Raw genomic sequence first — 10,096 nt, 5'->3', positions numbered from 1 at the left:
AAAAAAAAAAAAAAAGAGTGGAAGACATGAATAGACACTTCATCAAAGAAGATATTCAGGCGACCAACAAACACATGAAGAAATGTTCACGATCATCAGCCATTAACCAAAAAACCAAACTCACCGCCATCGAGTCAATTCCAACTCATTGCAAGCCCCTTTGGGTTTCAGAGGCAGTAAATCTTTATGGAAGTAGATTGCCCAGTCTTCCTTCCCTGGAGTGTCTGGTGGGTTTGAACCACCAACCTTCTAGTTAGCAGTCAAATGCCTTAGGCACTATGCCACCACCACTCCTCACAGGTAGCTTAAGTAGTGAAGGGAATTCTTACATCTGGGCAACCTCTATGTGCCAGGTACTATGCTAGGCACTTTACGTGTCCCACCTCATTTATTCCCCAATGGTTGTGAAGCCAGTGTTCTTCTGCCCATTTTACAGCTCAGGAAACTGAGGCTCTGGAACAAGATGTGCCCAGAGCCAGCCACAGAGTTAGAAAGTGGTGAAACCAGGCTTCTGCCCCAGGTGCATCTTCCCCTGACAGCCCACTTGCCTGGTCTGTGAAATGGAAGACTGGAGAGTGCCAACTCTAAAGTGCTGTGTGCACATTGGATGTGATTTTACACTAAGATTTAGGAAGAGGGTTGAGATGGCCAGGAGTTCTTTTTGTTGTTGTTGTTGTTGTTTGTTTTTTGAGGATAGAAAGGCAAAAGGCAGAAAGGGGGCTGCAAAGGGTGGGAACCCCTCCTTGCTGCCCCAGGAAAGCTTTGGGGAGTCATGACCACAAGATCAGGCACGACTAGTGAGCAGGGGGTCTGCACCAACAGAATATGAGCAAGAGCAGGGCAGCTCCAGAGGAAATGAAAACACCTGGAGATGTACTGATTACAGGGAAATTAAGGAGTAAGGCTGGGGATCAACGAGGAAGCGACAGTCACTGATGAAGGGGTGGGAACAGGCTGGTTCCTGGTGAGGACAGTGAGGCGACCATGTCCCTAAAACACCTCTCACAGGGTAAAGATTGTCACAGCTCTTCCACTTTACCACCACCATCTCCTACCTGAAGGCTGTCGGCAGCCTCCTTGCTGGTCTCCCTGCCTCCTCTTGCCCTGAAGTCTGTTGTCTGCATGACATGTCTACTTGGTGGCCAGAGTGGCCTTCTAACCAGTAAAGCAGATCTCATCACTCTCTGCTTGCTCTTTTTTTTAATAATATTATACTGTGTTTAAGGTGAAAGCTTATGTAGCAAGTTAAGTTCCCATTTAACAGTTTCTATACAAATTATTCAGTGGTATTGGTTACATTTTTCACCATGTGTCAACATTCTCATTCATTCTGTTCTGGTTGTATCATTTTCAGCAATCTAGTTTCCCTGTCCCCTTGCCTTCTCATCTTTGCTTTAAAGTAATTGTCAACCATTTGGTCTCATATAGATGATGTTTCAAAAGGAGCACAGTATTCATGGGTGATATTCTTTATTTTATGAGCCATTTTGTTATTTAGCTAAAAAGTGACCTCAGGGGATAGTTTCAGTTTAAGGATTAAAGGTTATCTCAGGTCCACAGTCTTGGGGAGTCCTCTAGTTTCAATCACTCTAGGAAGTCTGAACTTGCTCAGAATATGATTTTTTTTTTTCCACATTTTTCTCCCATTCTATTAAGATTCATCTATTGTGGTCCTGATCAGAATGGTCCATAGTGGTAGCCAGGCACCATCTAGTTTTTCTGGTCTCAGGGTAGATAAGGCCTTGGTTCATGTAGACTATTAGTTCTGTATACTACTTTCTTCTCTGAATGCTTGATTTCCTTCTTTCTCTTCTGTTCTGGACAAATAGAGACTAATCGTTGTATCTTAGATGGCTGCTTGGAAGCTTTTCCAACTCCAGACACTACTCACCACATTGGGATATAGTAGAACATTGTTTCTTTGAACTGTGTTATGTCAATTGAGTTGTCCCACAAGACTATGTTACCAAGCCTTCAAATACAGAAAACCAACCTCTTGAGGTATTTGGTTATATCTAAGGAGTATTTGTAACTGTGTCACCTATGTGGTTTATTATGTATATAGATATACACACATACACACACATATCACAGGCCTATAGACTTCTACATGTGCACACATAAGTACCCATGTATGCATACTCATATACATATATGTCTATGTATATATTTGTGTAACCATACACACACAGTTTTTGGTTCAAAAACATCTTTTCTCTTACGCACTTATTAGTGGCATCATTTACCTTGGTGTGATAGTTCAGGTTATATGTCAACTTGGCTGGGCCTGGTTGAGTGGCTGGGAAGTTGGATGTAGTTTTTCCCCATGGTGCGATTGGCAATCAATTCCATGGTGGAATCTGCTGGAGCAGCTGAGTAGTTACTTTAGTCTACTTCCACTATGTAAGAACCAGTTTTGAGGAAGGTGTACAGTTTTTTGGCACAATTGAACCCTGCATGTAGTCAAGTCATTGTTCAGCAGCCTGCCCTGCCCTGTCGATCTTGGGACTTTTTCTGGTCTTGAATTAATGGCCTGCTGTGTTGTTTGGTAATATTGGGACTGCAGCTTTTTAGTTGCAGCCTTGGGTTTGTCAACTTCAGCAGTCAGCAGCTGCCTGAGTAAAGAGATGTCTCCAGCTCCAATGGGCCAGGAGCAAGAGGCAGAACTGAAGACCAAGGTCAAGGGGCTTTCACCCAGACCCTAGAGCCTGGAACTTTGAACTTGGACTTCTAGCCTCCAAAACTATAAGTGAATAAACTCCTGTTTGTTAAAGCCATCCATTTGTGGTATATTCCTGTTGGAGCAGCACTAGGTAACCAAAACACTTGGTCAACACCATTTATCTTGTACACTTCATTCACATTCGAGGCTTCCTTTTCCATCACCAAAAAACATAACAAAACAAAACAAAGTATCTCTCTGCTTGCTATTAGAATAACATGCATGCTGAAATCACCTTCCTCTAATCTTCAGTGTAGTCCTTCATATGAGCTGATATTTTCTCATTTGTTTGCTTGTTTTGTGAGCTCTAGGACAAGTTTTAGCTTGGTCACAGATGTAACTACTGGCACACAGTAGGTTCCCAAATATTTGCAGTCTTACTGTCTCTGTAAAAGGAAAAAAAAATGGGGGCCATCCCTGATTCTTCTCTTTCTTGCACACCCCATGGCAGCAAATCCTATTGGATCAAATTTCAAAATACACCCAGAATCTGTCCCCTTCCCCACTGCTAGCACTCTGGTCCAGCCACCATCATCTCTTGCCTGGACAATTGCAATAGCATCTTCACCAGCATCCTACCTTCCATAATCTATTTCCTACACAGCTGCCAGTTTGTCCTTTTTAAAAGCAGAATTTTCCAATGGCTCCTTCTTTTAAGGAGAGTATAAGCCAAAGCCCTCTCAGTGGCTGTTTTGGTTCTGTAGTGCTGCTCTAACAGAAATACCACAGATGTATGGTTTGAACAAACAAGGGTTTACTCTCTTACAGTTTAGGAGGCAGGCTAGAAGTCCAAGTTCAAATTGCCAGTTCTAGGGGCTGAGGGAAAGCTCCTTGACCTTCGGCTTCAGCTCTGACTCTTGCTCCTGGCCCACTGAAGCTAGAGACATCTCTTCACTAGGCAGCCACTGAGGCTGACAAACTCAAGGTTGACAAATAAATGGCACAGTCCCAAGATTACCAAACAACCTAGCAGGCCACTAGTTCAAGTCCAAAGACAGTCCCAAGATCAGCAAGAAACATGGCAGGCTGCTGAATGAAGATGGCTACATGCAGGGTTCAATAGTGCCAAAAAGCTGGAGATCTTCCTCAAAATTGCTTCTTATACACTGCAAGCAGACCACAACCCTAAGGCAGCTACTCAGCTCCTCCGGTAGATTCCACCACAAAGTTGATTACCAGTCTCATCATGGGGAATCACTACATTCAGCTGCCCAGCCACTCAAAACCAGGCCCAGCTAAGTTGACACACAACCTTAACTACCACAGTGGCCTACAAGGCTCTCCATCATCAGCTTCTTACCTTTCTCTCTCTGACCTCCCCTCCTACCTCTCTCCCCTTCACCTGTTGTTGTTGTTGTTATGTGCCGTCGAGTCAGCCCAGACTCATAGCGACCCCTCCTTGGGTTTCCGAGGCAGTATCACTACGGAAGTAGGATTGCCCAACCTTCCTTCCGAGGAGTGGCTGGTGGGTTTGAACCGCCAGCCGTCTGGTTAGCAGGCAAGTGTCTTAGCCACTATGCTACCAGAGCTCCCCCCCTTCACCTGGAACCATGCAAAATTTGTGTCATTACCAAAAACACCAATCTCTTCCTGCCTCAGGGCCTTTGCACTTGATGTTCCCTCTGCCTGGAATGCTCATCCCTAAATCTCTGCTGGGTTCACTCCTCATCTCTTTCAGGAATTTGCTCAAATGTTCTTTCTCCTGACTCTGTATGGACTAACTCATCCCCCTCCACTACTCTCCCTTCTCTCACTCTGCTTTATTTTTTTTCACTGCACTTACTCATCACTGGACACATTTTGTGTTTAGTTGCCCCTTTGTTTTCATCCATCTCTCCCAGCAGATTGTAAACTCAAAGAGGGCAAGAATTTTATTTCTTTTGTTCATTCCTATGTCCTAAGTACATGGTAGAGATCACTCCAAAAAACCAAACTCACTACCATTGAGTCATATCCGACTCATAGAGACCCTTTCTTGGGTTTCCAAGGCAGTATCTCTATGGAAGTGGATTGCCCAGTCTTCCTTCCAAGGAGTTCCTGGTGGGTTTGAACCACCAGCCTTCTGGTTACCAGTCAAATGCCTTAGGCACTATGCCACCAGAGCTTCCAAGCCTACAGTACCCAGTATTCCCAGGCAGTCTCCCATCCAAGTACTAACCAGGCCCAACCCTGCTTAGCTTCTGAGATCAGATGAGATCAGTCACATTCACAGCAGTATGGCCACAGACAGAAGTCACTAACTATCTATTAAATAAATGACCTCAACTTCTTCCAGGAAAGATTTGTTTGTTCTTCTAGGATTCTATGTCTGTCTACCATGACTTCTTCAGAGATCTCAACTGGTCAAAGACTGGAGAGGCCCTTCCTGGAGGACCCCTGGGAGCCTTGAGAGCCCTATGCAGCAGGACACATTCTGATCCTGTTACTATTGCTCTCGATTCACTCGGCTGGCTCTGCTTTACCTCCTCTGTGCCACACTGTGCCAGACCTTACATGCTCTGACCCATCAAGACCCCTGCCCTGATGGCAGCACCCCCGTGGAGCAGGTGCATGTGTTGGACCTGCTACGTGAAGAGCTTCATGGCTCACTGAGCAGTCTTGCTCAGACAGAGGTGACCCTGAGTGATATGCTGAACCAGCTGTCAGCCCACATCCTCTGTTGGAGGCCCCGACAGTGCCCAACCCATCAGACTCAGTGGTTCTCCGTCCTGCCTGACTTCAGCCTGAATCTCCAAGGGGTGCCTTCCCCCACCCCCCACCCACGACTGAGAGTCTCAGCCTCACCCAGACTCTCCCACCACCCAGGTGGATCCCACAACTCATTTAACCTTTAACTTTCGCCTGTCCAAGAAAAAAAAAGGAGCCAAAAAGTAGCCTGACCTTGCCCTTCCAGTTCAGCTCTGAAAAACAGCAGGCTCCACTGCGTCCTGGGCCAGGCCAGGCTACCAGCCACATCTTTTGTGAGCCAGATGCTTATGATGATTTGGACAAAGAAAACCCAGATGATGACCTGGATATTTGACTGGCCGGATTTGAATAGACCACATTTGGAATGGGAGAGGGAAGAACCTGGGCCCAGAACCATCACCTTCCATTATTTGCACTTGTCTGTTCTTTCTTGCACCCCTGTGTCTATGGAGGCCCTGCCTTGTGACCCCTCTGAGCTAGGGAGGAGAGGCTGATCAGGATAGAAAATGGGATGAGGGCATAGAGGAAGATGAAAGAACAGGACCTTCTCCTGTGCCTAATAAAATCTTTACTTATTTATTAAATAAATAAATAAATGAGCTCAGGCTGTGGCTGTCTAGGCAAGGAATAATGGAGGAGCTCTGGTACCATAGTGCCTAAGGCACTTGACTGCTAACCAGAAGGCTGGCGGTTCAAACCCATCAGCCACTCCTCGGAAGGAAGGTTGGGCAATCCTACTTCTGTAGTGATACTGCCTCAGAAACCCAGGGAGGGGTCGCTATGAGTTGGGGCCGACTCAACGGCATATAACAACAACAACAACAAGGCACTGGACCGCTAACCAGAAGGCTGGAGGTTCAAACCCACCAGCCACTCCTCAGAAGGAAGATTGGCCAATCTACTTCCGTAGTGATACTGCCTCGGAAACCCAAGGAGGGGTCGCTATGAGTCGGGTCTGACTCCATGGCAAATAACAACAAGCACTAGGATAGTGCCCAGGAACGCTTTCCAGGCTAGGTCTCAGGTCAACTTTGCATCTCTGCCTCCCCCTTCTGGCAAAAGTCAGAATTGTACTTAACTATGGTGCTCTCCCAGAAATCCGACTCCACAGAGGGAGGAATCCATTTGCTGCCTGGGTTCGGCAGACAGGGCTCCTTGTATTTTTACTTGTTAAATATGGCAATGCTATCCCTATCTCCTGGATTTCTTTCCACAGAAACTTAGATTTTTTTTTTTTAAGACAAACAAGCCTTTGGGGTTACATACTATGAGTCTCTGATGCTAGAAGGAGACCTTAAAAGGAGCCATGACTTTGTCCAGCCAAGCATAGCTATGAGGGAAGGTGGATCCCAATCTCATAAAAAGCCAGAACTCTGGGTTTTAGTTGAAATTTCATGATTTGTGCACATTGGCAACTATTCAAAGTTCATATATCACTCAAATAAAAAACATCTAAGGGCCAGATTTGACAGGAAAACAACAGCTAGCTTTTGATTCTGAGACTCACTCTCCCATTTTATAAAGAAACTGAGACTTAGAGAGGGGGAATGACTCTGGTCAAGATCACAAGGTCCATGTCATTTTAGTGCCAAACAACAGGTCTCTGGGGTCCCAACCCATTGCTCAAGCCCAGCACGGCTGTACTGAGCTTCTGCCACTGCTGTTTTCTCCAGAGCAGGCTCCCTCTGCAGCATCACTCTCCCGCTCCTTGACCCCCACCCCTACAACAACCTCCCTATAGCCCCACAACAGACTTGGTTGCCCAGTCCTAAAGTCAGCCTTCCCTGATATCTGCCTCTCCTCCAGGCACAGGTTTTTAATGATGAGCTTGAGAAACTAGTTTGTGTCCTCAAGCCCCTCAGAGCTAAGTGGTGAGAGAGGTAGCTATAACTGAGGAGGCCAAGGGAGCTATGGGGGCACAGATGGGCGGATCAGGGAAGGTTTCCTGGAGAAAGAGATGTCTGTACTTCCTCCTAAAGAAAGAATGGGAGCTTTGCCAGATGAAGAGAGGGATGGGACGGTATGGGGAAGATAGAGGAAGGAGCTGCAGCAAAGTCTGTATCAGTTGGAGGAGAAGCAGTTTAACCCTAAGATTTTCAGGGTGGGTGCAAAAAGGACATGGTGTCTGACCTCCTCTAAATTCACAAGGGGAAAGAAGAATCAAAGCCAACAGCCCAAGGCTGATGTCTATGAAATGGAGGTCAGACACACCAACACCCTCCAAATTTCTTGCCAGTTCTGACACCAACTGTCGCACCCACAGCACTCTCCACTTCTTTGCTGGGTTTGATAATTCACTGCAATGGTCACACAGAACTCACAGACAATACTTATGATTATGGGGTTTATTAGTGAATATCAGGTTACAAGTCAGGTTCAGGAATGCTCAGGATATAGTTCTTCGATCAGGACAGCCTCCATTCAGTCATGTCCCTGGGCGTGCCTCTCTTTTGCCCTAAGCCTCTCCACCTGGACTCTGCCCTCTCAGGCAGGTGGTACATGGCTCTTTTAGCTCTGCCAATAGGTTCCCAGAGAGGCACCCCACTCCGCCAGCAAGTCTCCTTCCCAAAGGTACTCTGCTTTCTCTCTCCATGGGCTGGGAAACCCCCCACTCTTTGTTGCTGGGGTCTGTGGAAAGGAGGGATCTCACTGTTAAAAGAAAAGAGCCAGAAGTAGAGAGCATTATTTGGATCTGAAATCCCTGAGCTGGATCTTCTTGACCCAGGAGACAGAGAGAGAGCTATAATGCTGCTGACATGGTGAGAGATGGTGAGAAGCAGCAGCAGAGAAATTGTGGCAGCAGATAACACATCCAAGAATTTTGCTGAAACTATTTTAGAATTATCTTCAGCAAAACTTTACTTGCGTGTAATATTAAGGATAGTATTCCATAATTTTCACATTTGATTGGATCACCTTTCTTTGGCATTGGCACAAATCTTCTAATCCATTGGCCAGGAAGCTGTCTTGCAAATTTCTTGGCATAAACAAGTGAGTGCCTCCAGTGCTATATCTGTTTGTTTAAACATCTCTATAGTGCCTAAGGCATTTGACTGCTAACCAGAAGGTTGGCGGTTCACACTCACCAGCCACTCCTAGGAAGGAAGTTTGGCCAATCTACTTCCATCGTAACACTGCCTTGGAAACCCAAGGAGGGGTCGCCGTGACTTGGATACTACTCGATAGCAGTGGGTTTTCTTGGGGGGGGGAGGATTTATTTATTTATTTGTTTGTTTTACTGTGGTTAGGGTGAAGATTTACAGAGCAAATTCACTTTCCATACAGCAGTTCACATACACTTTGTCGCATGATATTGACCACAATTAACCACAATGCAACAGCTCCCCTCCCTCTTCCTCCCAATAATTACCTCTTCCCTGTGTCTATCCCTCCATGCCCTCCTGCCCCCGGAGCTGTCTCCCGGTGCATAAGCAGCCCTTCTTTCTCCCATGATTGTCCAAGGAGTGTATCTACCTCAGGTAAATGTTCAACTCATATAACTGTCTTTTGCTTGCCTGGAAGCCACAGGTATGGGTTCAATTCCAGACCAGAAGGGCAGATAGGGGCCATAGTCTCAGTGGTTCCACCAGGCTCTATCGGACCAGCAAACCTGGTCCCCACTTTTTTTTTTCTCCAAATGATTTTGAGTTTTGTTCCATATTGTTCTCCCTCTCTATCAAGGGTCTCCTACATAGATCCCCTTCCAAGTGGATGGAAGTGGTAGCCAGGCACCGTCTAGTTCTTCTGGTCTCATAGTTGTATAGGCTGCAGATCGGATGGTGCACCAGTCGCTAGGACTAATTGCTTCCATGAATTTTGAGTTTTCTTCATTCTTCTTTGCTCTGGATGAGGAGAGACCCATGGTTGCATCTAGATGACAGCTTGCTCGCTTTTAAGATGCCAGTCGCTACTCGCCAAAGTAGGAGGTGGAACAATGTTTTGTATAGTATGTTATGACAATTGAGCTTGATGTCCCTGTGACTATGGTCCCAAGCCCACAACTACTTGGTCCCTCTGGGTAGCTGGCTATGACCAAGCAGTGAACACAACCTTGCCCCTTGTCAGCTCTACTATACACTTGGGAATTCTGCTCATTCATATAAACTTATAGGACCATTGTCTGCCAACCCTATATATATTCTTGGATACACTCCCCATTTCATAGACATATCTAATCGTTAGCCTGTCCACCCATCTATCCATCCATATACCCCTGTTTGCCTTCACTGACAATGCAGTACTGTATGTGCAAAAGGGTTCATATTTGTTGTCTGTACCTCCCATGTACCTCTCTATGTCTTTCTCATCCTCAGTGGTGCCATACTGGTCACTCACATTTGGTACATTGTCCTTCTCTTCACCCAAATCAATACTTATCTCCATCTATCTAACAGTGTTCCTTCCCCTCCCCTCCCACCCCTGGTAACTAACAAAGAAAATTTCCTTCCATTGATAAACCTTTCCTTGACTTTTACAATAATGAACTAATACAATATTTGCCCTTTTGTGATTGACTTATTGCACTCAGCATGATATCCTCCAAGTTCATCCATGTTATGTGGTGTTTTGCAGATTCTACATTATTCTTTAGAATTGCATAGTATTCCATTGTGTGTATGTACCATAGTTTGGTTATCCATTCTTCAGTTGATGGACACCTAGGTTGTTTCCATCTTTTGGCTATTG

General features: G+C 45.7%; 2 pseudogenes; one reads left to right on the top strand and one right to left on the bottom strand.

Moving 5' to 3' along the window:
• Positions 1 to 4,831: 4,831 nt before the first annotated feature.
• Positions 4,832 to 4,950, bottom strand: LOC122150998 (annotated as a pseudogene).
• A 76-nt stretch (positions 4,951 to 5,026) lies between these two features.
• Positions 5,027 to 5,744, top strand: LOC103205335 (annotated as a pseudogene).
• The last annotated feature ends 4,352 nt before the right edge of the window (positions 5,745 to 10,096 follow it).

This window comes from Orycteropus afer, unplaced genomic scaffold (genome assembly GCF_000298275.1).
Source record: "Orycteropus afer afer isolate SDZICR_OR568_19922 unplaced genomic scaffold, OryAfe1.0 scaffold00282, whole genome shotgun sequence".
Lineage (NCBI taxonomy): Eukaryota > Metazoa > Chordata > Mammalia > Tubulidentata > Orycteropodidae > Orycteropus > Orycteropus afer.
Note: the sequence above shows the minus strand (reverse complement) of the source record. Positions and strands in the feature narration are given on the sequence as shown.